Source organism: Panulirus ornatus, chromosome 17 (genome assembly GCF_036320965.1).
Source record: "Panulirus ornatus isolate Po-2019 chromosome 17, ASM3632096v1, whole genome shotgun sequence".
Classification (NCBI taxonomy): Eukaryota; Metazoa; Arthropoda; class Malacostraca; order Decapoda; family Palinuridae; genus Panulirus; species Panulirus ornatus.
Genome location: NC_092240.1, coordinates 12,235,482 through 12,247,500, shown reverse-complemented (window position 1 = coordinate 12,247,500; position 12,019 = coordinate 12,235,482). Strand labels below are relative to the sequence as shown.

General features: G+C 41.0%; 1 long non-coding RNA gene across 2 annotated transcripts in view; it reads right to left on the bottom strand.

The window, feature by feature from the left end:
• LOC139754458 (uncharacterized) overlaps positions 1-12,019 on the bottom strand; it is a 182,325-nt gene that overhangs the window by 123,185 nt on the left and 47,121 nt on the right. The window lies entirely within an intron of this gene.

The following is a 12,019-nucleotide window of genomic DNA, read 5'->3' as shown; positions in this document are numbered from 1 at the left end:
TAAAGTACGTTACTGGAAATATCATGAATGTGGTTATGAAAATTTATGGTGTACAGTTAACCCCAAAGAGAAAATAAACTCTTTCCCGAAACTTTCCAGTTCAGTCACATTTCTTAAGAGGATTTTGAGGCTCTCTTTTTTTCCATAAGTAACGTTAGGGAATTCTGCATATATTTAGAATTCCTCTTTAGAGCGTCATGCCTCCTGGTGATTCCTCAGATCGTGGAGTGATCAGCAAAAGATAGACTACTCACACACACACACACACACACACAGAAAATAAAGAATAATGACATCAATAATGATAGTCATAATAGTAATAATAACAATAATAAATAATAATGATAATAAATGATAATAATGATAACAGTATTACCAGAAAGGTACAGAGTTTAATGACATGTGATTTAATGTTCCCAATACGAGCAAGGTTCACACCAGGGTGAATGGCTTTCCCCGGCTTCAAAATCTTTTATCTTCGCATCTTTGAAATCAATTCGTCATGTAAACAGACAAGTAACATTCCCTCACTTTTTCATCCATGAAACTTTCTGTATTGGTGATTTCCCTCTCTCTCCCTGTGTCTCAGGCGAGTTCTCTGAATTGCCTGTTACAATAAGGCACTCAAAGAAAGGCTCGTCTCTCCCTTCCTTCCTGGTAAATGAAAACCCGAAATCAAATCTATCACGAACTCGGAATATTGAAACTGACAAGATTTATGTTCGTCATAGTGGAAGTGCATTGTACTGTGTTCTAAAGTGATATATATATATATATATATATATATATATATATATATATATATATATATATATATATATATATATATATATATATATATATATTATCCCTGGGATAGAGGAGAAAGAATACTTCCCACGTATTCCCTGCGTGTCGTAGAAGGCGACTAAAAGGGAAGGGAGCGGGGGGTTGGAAATTCTCCCCTCTAGTTTTCTTTTTCTTAATTTTCCAAAAGAAGGAACAGAAAAGGGGGCCAGGTGAGGATATTCCCTCAAAGGCCCAGTCCTCTGTTCTTAACGCTACCTCGCTATCGCGGGAAATGGCGAATATTATGAAAAAAAAAAAAAAAAAAATATATATATATATATATATATATATATATATATATATATATATATATATATATATATATATATATATATATAAGCTAAAAGGTATTCCGATAACTATTCCTCAACTTCTTGTCTTGAATGAACCCAAACTCGACAACCGGGGAAAATGAATTCAATGCTCGTGATGAATGAAAATAATCACATTCACAATTGCCTTAAATTTAGGGAGAATCTCACTGGTCTAGTTAGGGAGCCCCACTTCCTCTATGTGTCTCCTGAACTGGGCAACCGCCTTGGAAGGGAAGCAAAGGCGTCCGCCTAACAGCTGACTTTCAGTTTCGAGTCGAGTTTGAAAACTGTAACCCTGAGTTATTTGTACGTTTTCTATTGAGCCCAGGAGAGCAAAGAGACTTCAGTACGGGGGAAATCGTTTAACGCTTTGATATCGCTTGGTATTTCTCCTAGGTAGAACTACACCCATAGACAAACAAAGCCACTGGAATTATAATCATATTGGTTAAAGTATAGAGTATTTGACAACCGAGCAAACAAACAGTAGCGGGATAAACTGCCCAGATAATGTATTTCTTGACGTGTTTATACCTCTAAGGCTTTGAACACTATGTATTTCTTGACGTGTTTATCTTTCTAAGGCTTCGAGCACTCTTTTTGTGTTCACGATGACTTTAAATGGTATTGTATCCTATAAAAATATTTCTGCAAGTGACTTGCAGCAGTGTCGATATTGTCACTCCAATGAAAAGAAAGAGGTAAATGATTAATAGTTACCTTTATCGCTTCTTGAAATCTATTTCGGGTTCTGAGGCCAAGATTCAGGAATCATTAAATATGAGATGGACAGGGAACCTGTTGGGAATTTCATCATCTTTCTTCTTCTCTCCGACTTCTGCGTTTGGTGGACCATTTGTTGTCCTCTCGCATTTCCAAGAAGTAGGATTCGAACTTTTCTGTTCGCGTGATGACGAAATGCAACGGCTCTTGCGTGAAATAAAGAAATGCAATGGATCTGGCCCCAGATGCACCGAGGCCCCGACTTCTAAAAATCATATTCGCTTTACTCTTAAATACATCTGTATATGCGTCTCTGTCACTGGGTATCGTCTATCTATTCGAAGCCGCTTCACTTCCATGTGGAAATGGATTAGATTTCCAGGAAAACAATATATAAGGAAAGGTCTTTTAGATGGCAGGAAAAGACAATTATTCTTTTTTTTCAAAAAGTTGAATAGTTTCTTATTTGAGGGGCAGCTGAGTGTTTTCATATCAACAGTGTGTTCCGAAGGAGACACCTCAGCGGAGAGAGACGCTAATAAGAATGTACACACACACACACACATACACACCCACACACAGAGACACATACACACTCACACACAGAAGACACATACCCACCCACACAGAGTTGTAGTTTTGCTCTTTTGTTAAGGACGATCCCTTTCACCAAGCGAGGCAAAGGAAGGGAACCCTTTACGAAGGAATAGATCATCTTCAAAGGGTAGGAACGATGAAAGGAAAAAAGTCGGGGAATTTCAACTCGTAACAACAGGTGGGTGTGTTGTGTTCACGGAGGAGGGGCGAAATATAGAGGGGTGTATGGGTGGCAGTTTTTAGAATCAACGATCGAGATATAGACTCGAATACAGAGTGAGGAGGAGTTAGAACTTCGCATATATGAGGATTATTCTTTTCCTTAAAAAACCGTAAAGGATTGATTATACTCACGGACATTACTAGGGGATGTGTGTGTGTGTGTGTGTGTGTGTGTGTGTGTGTGTGTGTGTGTGTGTGTGTGTGTGTGTGTGTGTGCGTGTGTGTGTATACACACGAGAAGAAATGGTATTCATACACAAGGTTTACAACGGAATAACACGAGTGCAAATCTACCTCTCTCTTAACACACAAACAGAAATCACTCACACCTCCGATCTACATGACGTGCGGCAACCGAGAAACCAGAAGGCCATTACAAAGGCAGCGTAACTGTAGAGTTTTGTTAGAAGAGCAACGTGAGGAAGTACTGCGCGAGTGAATAGCTAGCTCTCTCTCTCTCTCTCTCTCTCTCTCTCTCTCTCTCTCTCTCTCTCTCTCTCCCTCTCTCTGTACTGCTAAGGCAGATAATCACACACGCGCTGGCCATCAGCACCAACCAGTAAAAACACTCCTGACCTCCTCCTCCTCCTCCTCCTCCTCCTCCTCCTCAAACCCTGCCACAAACACTCTCTTATCACCTCTCCCTCCGCTGTGGATCACTTGCCGGGGGGGCGTGGCCGTCGCAGTTATCAACACTAATGGCTCTATCACCCCATCCCTCCTCCCTTTCCCCCAACAGGACAAGACTTCCAGGAAATCACAGTGGTACATATATATACGTGTGTGTGTGTGTGGACAAATCTCTCCTCTCTCTCTCTCTCTCTGTCTCTCTCTCTCTCTCTCAAAGTTCTTCTTCGTCCAGCCACCCATAACTCACTTTTATTCTAAGTTACTCTCTGTACTTAGATGAATATAAGTAGATGTATTATGTACCGAAAGGAAGCCTCTTATCTTAAAAAGAATTCAGTGAAGTGTTGTTTTGATCTCTCCTTCGAGTTCATCAAATTTGGACTAACATTATTACCCTCAGCATAACAGCAAAACTTAATATACTATTTTGTGTATATATGTTATCTGTACTGTACAGGGAAGGAGCCTTACATTCGGGGAGGCCCTTGCTCTTGAACTGTGTGTGTAAGTTTTCAGTGTGTGTGTGTCTGTAAGTTTACCTCAACCGTGTTCCAAAATCCTTTAAGACCACTTTATCAGACTCTGTACGAATGAGCGTAGTTTCCTTTATTCCCCAATAGTCGCTTAGGCCTAGAGTAATATGTGATTTTCATCACATTTCCTCACCTTTTTCAAGACTTCACCTTCTGGAGAGGAAACATGACGTGGACACAAAACGGATAAGCTTGCGAGTGGCCATATCTCAAACTACTCCCATTTTACAGTACGATTATTTCAAAGACTAAAGTATAGCCTTTATAGCTCAATGATATATCTATATCCTCATGTTAGCTGGGACGATACGGGCAACTAAATGCCCAAATTCCAGGCCACCTCATCAACGTTATATGTGTACACATACCCTAGCCTAAGCCAGGGACCTAATATATCGACCAACACCAACGAACGGGAGGATGAACAGGTGGGTTGACTGTGAACCGCCTGCCATAACGAAGATTCGAACCTATGCGCTCGACCCCGGACAGCTTGCGAGTGCGTCAAGGGGTACGAGGACCTACATCTCTAACGTTATAGGACATTCTTAGCCAATGATATCATCCAATCCAGCTCCTACAAGCTGGCACACCAGGAGACTAGAAAAACAAACAAAAAACGGGGGGGAAAAAGAAATTAGAATCCCATCTAACTTAACCTAACCTAACACATGGCTTGAATTTCACCTCTGCCACCCACACTGGTGAACCAATACAGGAGCACTCAATATAGCCTGTCCACTGATAAAGAAAGATACAAAAAAAAAAATGAGTGAAAAATATAAGAGGGACGGGAGGGGGGAGAGAGAGAGAGAGAGAGAGAGAGAGAGAGAGAGAGAGAGAGAGAGAGAGAGAGCTGCACTTTGGATGAGAACATTCTTTTGAGAGCGCGAAATAAAATCGCCTCGTCCCTGAAACCTGTTCGGTTTCTTTCTGCCTGGATGGAGAATATTCTGTACCAGTGGAGACCCCTAACTCTTGGTGTTAAATGCGTTTAGGAAAACGATTGGTTTCAACTAAAAGGAGATGATCCGGATGATGTACGTCTCCTTCTTAGTATTCCAGCAAATCCAAATAGGATTTGAATGCTACTTTATTGTGTCCTGCTCGAGATCAAAGAACGTACGAAGGTGACAGATAAATTCTTTATCAAAACATGGTTAACCTTTACAGGATTCGTACGAAGGAGACCCCCCCCCCCCCCTAATGAAATGCGAAATGAGATACAATGCGAAACAAGTTCATTTAGACTGAAACAAACGTAACTCAAGAACTAATCCATTATACCAACATTGTCTTCGCCACTGATGGAATAACATCTTTTTTATACAAAGGAAGAAGATTTTAGAGCCGTCCTACTTCATCTTGTGTGTGGTTGGGGCGAAGGTTGGACATCAGGCAGTGTTAAGGATGGAGCAAAACTGACGTGTAAGATGCTTCGACAGCGAACTAAAAAATTATGTACGCAGTTAGTCTGTATTTTCTCTATTTTCCACTCAAAAATTATGTACTCCGTTATTTAGTCAGTATATTCTCTATTTTCCACTCAAAAATTATGTACTCCGTTATACAGTCTGTATTTTCTCAAGTATTTTCCACTCAAAAATTATGTACTCCGGTATTCAGTCTATTTTTTCTGTATATTCCACTGAAAAATTATGTACTCTGGTATTCAGCCTATTTTCTCTATTTTCCAATAAAAAATTATGTACTCCGGTATTTAGTCTGTATTCTCAGTATTTTCTACTCAAAGATTATGTACTCCGGTATTCAGTCTGTATTTCCTCTCTATTTTCCACTCAAAAATCATGTACTCCGGTATTCAGTCTGTATTCTCCATTCATTTATTCTTTGTTTTGCAAACATCTACTGATCCACAGTATCTTTTGGTCCACTTGCCCTGGAGCTGAATGCGGGTCATTTTGAGAGGAACTATTTTGAATGTACAAATAATACGAAATCATGTTTAGGTAATAAGTCATTAGAATAAAGCTAAACTTTCGCCAAAAAAAAAAAAAAGATCGTTTCAGTACGATATCTGGAAACTCCCAAGAAGTTGAAGACTTTGTAAATGTATTAAATTCGCTGCATACGATCACAAACTGTTTGCTCTTTTGCATATATATTCTTTTTTTTTTCTGTGAGCAACTGGTGACTTTTCAAGAAGTTGAACTTGAAAACTCTCCAATCTTCAACGAATCGTAATTATTGGATTTTACTCCAAGACTTTCAAGGTGTTTGAGGACAGACAACTCTTATTACCAATAAGCGCTACAATATCACATTATGATATACTTATTAACATTACGCAGCGTATGAGAGAGAGGTACAACACCCTCACATCAACACCAATGTGGATGTCGACAGATTTCTGGACGAGTCTATTCCACTTCGTCAAAAGACTTCCTAGTGTGTCCACAGCCTTTCAAATATTTGATCAAACTTATCTATGGAAATCCTCCCCTCTCGTTTATAGTTTTCCAAAAGGAGGAGTAGAGAAAGGGGCCAAGTGAGGATATTCTCTCAAAGGCTCAGTCCGCTTTTCTTAACGCTACCTCGCTAACGCGGGAAATGGCGAATAGCATGAAACACACACACACATATATATTTATATATTTATTTATTTATTTATTTTGCTTTGTCGCTGTCTCCCGCGTTAGCGAGGTAGCGCAAGGAAACAGACGAAAGAATGGTTCAACCCGCCCACATTCACATATATATATATATATATATATATATATATATATATATATATATACGTCCTCTGCACCGTTGAACTTTCTGCCTACAGTGCAAGCATTTCCACGTCATATTACATGTCCTTTGCACTTCCTGTCTCTGAAGGTTTACTGCCTGGAGAGGGTGACAATATAATATATAACTGATGAAAAACAAATGGTCATCTTTTCTTACATACTTGGTACCAAAGTACGATAATGTACACATACGGAGGCGTCAGCAAACCGCAATATGACATTTTACGATTATTAGATATAAAATACATCCATTATCGACGCATCATGAATTTTGAGAGAGAGAGAGAGAGAGAGAGAGAGAGAGAGAGAGAGAGAGAGAGAGAGAGAGAGAGAGAGATGGAAAAAAAAGAGAAAATGTGGGGAAGCCATTCTATGACGGGAGCTAATGAGGATACAAAATGAATAACGAGGAAAAAAAATCATAATGATAATAAAAACAGTAAATGGAATAATGTTAATCAAAGCTTAGCTGATTGGACGAGGTGCAGAGCCAAGTGGGAGGGGCTTTCCAGCAAACACAAATACTAGGAAGTCGAGCTCAGAACACAAGCTCATGGGGAGGACTCACAGGCATGAAGCTAAGATCAAAGCACAGGTTTTTTTTTTTTGGGCCGCAAGCATGAAGTCAGGGGTCATGCAGAAAGTCTGACGTGATTGCATAATGCCAATATCAAAAGAATAAGCTTTACCACCTGTATGATGCGGAGATCAAAGAATAAGCTTTACCACCTGTATGATGCGGAGATCAAAGAATAAGCTTTACCACCTGTATGATGCGGAGATGTAGGAATCAGCTTTACCACCTGTATGATGCGGAGATCAAAGAATAAGCTTTACCACTAGTGTGATGTTTTGATGAAAGAATAAGCTTTACTCCCAGTATATTGCTCAGGTCAAAGAATAAGCTTTACCTCCAGTATGATGACAAGAAAAAAGAATAAGCTTTACTACCAGTTATGTTGCTCAGACCAAAGAATAAGCTTTACTTCCAGTTATGCTGCTCAGATCAAAGAATAAGCTTTACTTCCAGTTATGCTGCTCAGATCAAAGAATAAGCTTTACCTCCAGTATGATGACAAGAGCAAAGGCCAAGCCTTATCACCAGTATGATGTCGAGATATGAGACTAAGCTTGGCAAGATCTGGTGAGAGATATCACTTTTATGCGAAAGAAAACTGCAACATTTGCAAAACACAGTGAAGCTTTGGCACGTAAATCTACGCGAATGTTTTAGAAAATTGTTCAGTCGAGTTTGGAGCTAATATACGAGGATGAACTCGCATTATTATATAAAGAAAATAAGAAAACGTGTTTTGAATGAATTTTAAGAGAGGGGGGGAAACTAATTGAAATAAAGAGGGGATAGTAGCTTTATAACTATTTATCCAGGATAAATCACGAAGGATGCAAGAAGAGGCAAGTGTTCGCTGACAAGTGGATGAAAGATTCAGACTAAATATTATCCGGAGGGAGGATTGAGTACGGTAAAACATGGTATGTAAAAGAGACGAGAAAAAGATTTAACGAAACAGAAAGAGGGAGGAGGAGGAAGGGAGAGACCGACGAGGAAGAGGGGGAGGAGGAAGAGGAACAGGAGGGAAGAGGCTTTGGAGGTGCGTTCTAGGAAACTCCCGATGGAGGTTGAGATTGTCTCAACACGGGAGACAGGATGGAATTCTGATACAGTGCGTCTCTTTTGTTCGTCGTTCTGGCCCTGAGATCACGGGTGAGGGAAGATGGTATTTGATTCTTCTCTCTCACTGCTCATGAAGACGAGGACAGATGCTATTTAGGAAATCACATGAACGTCTGTCCAGTCGATACCAACCACTCCATATACTAACACTTTATATATATATATATATATATATATATATATATATATATATATATATATATATATATATATATATATATATATATATATGGTATAGAAAATCCTGCATCACTCTGTATCCACTCAAACTCTAGGACAGTTTCAAAGCCTGAACATACAGGCATCCAGACACACACACACACACCTGTATCTCAGTCTATGAACCATTAACTATACACCTACGATATCATAGCCTCTAATGAAGCAATCTATTGTACATTTTCTAATTTGTATTTCGTTACCGAGGCAATTCTACGTTTAGAACTAACCCACCATCGAAGTGTAAATCCCACATATAAACACAAGCCTCTTCGTCGTGATCATCAGTTCGCCATACACTCCCCCACACAGCTAACACCAGACACCCTTCAGCATCGTGTGAATAGACGCTGACCTTAAGTTTACCCCACGTCATAATCTTCCACAGTGGGTCTTCCTCCCCCTTCCCCATACATAGCATCTCCATAAACCTCCTACATACGTCAAAGATTAGGACCCCCAGGGTCAGCACTTTGGCCATTAGGCAAGTGCAGGGCCGAGGTTGGCACGGTGCGTTAATCCTTTAGATAAATCAAGATTTCCCTCTTTGCCACGTGGGAGTGAATGCCTTTACCCCTAGTGCCTCTCTCTCTTCAGGCACAGCCTGGACCATTTGCTATTTGTAAGAAGCTCATTACCTGCGGAAATCCACCTCCTGATTTGGGAGGAACGCAATTCTTTATTTTCTTTACAATGAAAACGAGTGATGAGGAACGTCTATATATATATATATATATATATATATATATATATATATATATATATATATATCTTTTTCTTTTCTTCAAACTATTCGCCATATCCCGCGTTAGCGAGGTAGCGTTAAGAACAGAGAACTGGGCCACTGAGGGAATATCCTCACCTGGCCCCCTTCTCTGTTCCTTCTTTTGGAAAATTAAAAAAATTGAGAGGGGAGGATTTCCAGACCCCCGCTCCCTCCCCTTTTAGTCGCCTTCTACGACACGCAGGGAATACGTGGGAAGTATTCTTTCTCCCCTATCCCCAGGGATATATATATATATATATATATATATATATATATATACACAAAAAATCGATATTCTCTCGATTTTTCGAAATGTTTTGACTACACAACTGAAAAAAATGTAATTCAAGATCATAAACTGTATTTACTTGCATAGAACCTGGTTCTCTCTCTCTCTCTCTCTCTCTCTCTCTCTCTCTCTCTAATCTCCAGCTCCTGTTACCCTTCGACATTAGATGCCACGAACGGCACCACAAATCTAGTCTTGTGTGCTTGTGGAGAAGGCAAGAGCTCTGTGCTCGAATTACTGCTTCCACGAGGTGTAATAGCCAGTCCTGCAGGCGGAACACTCTCGCTGACGACCCTCAGGAGGTCGTCAGCCCTTCCTGATGGTGTAGCCACAGGAGGAGGAGGAGGAGGAGGCCACCTCCCAGCCGCCGACCCTCCTCCACCTCCTCCTCTTCTTCCCGCGCTTGCTGCCCAGCCTCGGGACGAGGCGAGACTAATTCCCAGCGTTGCACAGCCGTCTGCTGTCTATGTGAGCGAGTAAATCGTCTTTTATGAACGTCGTTGTAGGTGATGTTTGGGAATGTGTGCAGAGCGTTGGTTTAGGGAGGGAGGAAGGGAGGGTGTATGTCACCGGCGTGGTGGAGGTGAAATGTTGGAGGTTCAGGGTGGTAAGGGGAGACGAGATGTTGGGGAGAGACGTGTGATGTGGAGGGAGGTGAGGTGAAGCCGTGATGTGGGCAAGATGTTTTGAGTGTGGGTTGAGGGGATGAGTGGGAGTCTAACGTATACATAGAAGTGCACAAGATCAAAGTCTACCCTCAACTGTGTCAAATATAAATGGTTGAGGGTAGAAAAAAATTTCTCTCTCTCTCTCTCTCTCTCTCTCTCTCTCTCTCTCTCTCTCTCTCTCTCTCTCTCTCTCTCTCTCTCTCTCTCTCTCTCCCATTGGCAATAACACCCGGGAGGGAAATAATGAAAGGAAAGGGGAAAGAAAAAAAAAAATATACATATATGGAAGAAATACCATTGCCTTGTTGAAGCAGAGCAAGCATGAAATTTTTTATGGGAAGGAATGAAATAGAATCATTTAAGTGGCTCTTGCCTAAACTATCTTAACTACACTATACTACGCTGCACAGCACTACACACTGGCAAAAGGTTTCAGTTGCAGATGTCACCTTCGGAGGGTGGGGACCCAGGGAAATTGTGTGTGTGTGTGTGAGTGTGTGTGTGTGTGTGTGTCTGTGTGTGTGTGTGTGTGTGTGTGTGTGTGTGTGTGTGTGTGTGTAAATATATATATATATATATATATATATATATATATATATATATATATATATATATATATATATATATATATATATTCTTTTTTTTTTTTTTATACTTTGTCGTTGTCTCCCGCGTTTGCGAGGTAGCGCAAGGAAACAGACGAAAGAAATGGCCCCCCCCCCCCCCATACACATGTATATACATACGTCCACACACGCAAATATACATACCTACACAGCTTTCCATGGTTTACCCCAGACGCTTCACATGCCTTGATTCAATCCACTGACAGCACGTCAACCACTCTATTCCTTGCCCTCCTTTCACCCTCCTGCATGTTCAGGCCCCGATCACACAAAATCTTTTTCACTCCATCTTTCCACCTCCAATTTGGTCTCCCTCTTCTCCTCGTTCCCTCCACCTCCGACACATATATCCTCTTGGTCAATCTTTCCTCATTCATTCTCTCCATGTGCCCAAACCACTTCAAAACACCCTCTTCTGCTCTCTCAACCACGCTCTTTTTATCTCCACACATCTCTCTTACCCTTACGTTACTCACTCGATCAAACCACCTCACACCACACATTGTCCTCAAACATCTCATTTCCAGCACATCCATCCTCCTGCGCACAACTCTATCCATAGCCCACGCCTCGCAACCATACAACATTGTTGGAACCACTATTCCTTCAAACATACCCATTTTTGCTTTCCGAGATAATGTTCTCGACTTCCACACATTCTTCAAGGCCCCCAGAATTTTCGCCCCCTCCCTATGATCCACTTCCGCTTCCATGGTTCCATCCGCTGACAGATCCACTCCCAGATATCTAAAACACTTCACTTCCTCCAGTTTTTCTCCATTCAAACTCACCTCCCAATTGACTTGACCCTCAACCCTACTGTACCTAATAACCTTGCTCTTATTCACATTTACTCTTAACTTTCTTCTTCCACACACTTTACCAAACTCAGTCACCAGCTTCTGCAGTTTCTCACATGAATCAGCCACCAGCGCTGTATCATCAGCGAACAACAACTGACTCACTTCCCAAGCTCTCTCATCCCCAACAGACTTCATACTTGCCCCTCTTTCCAAAACTCTTGCATTTACCTCCCTAACAACCCCATCCATAAACAAATTAAACAACCATGGAGACATCACACACCCCTGCCGCAAACCTACATTCACTGAGAACCAATCACTTTCCTCTCTTCCTACACGTACACATGCC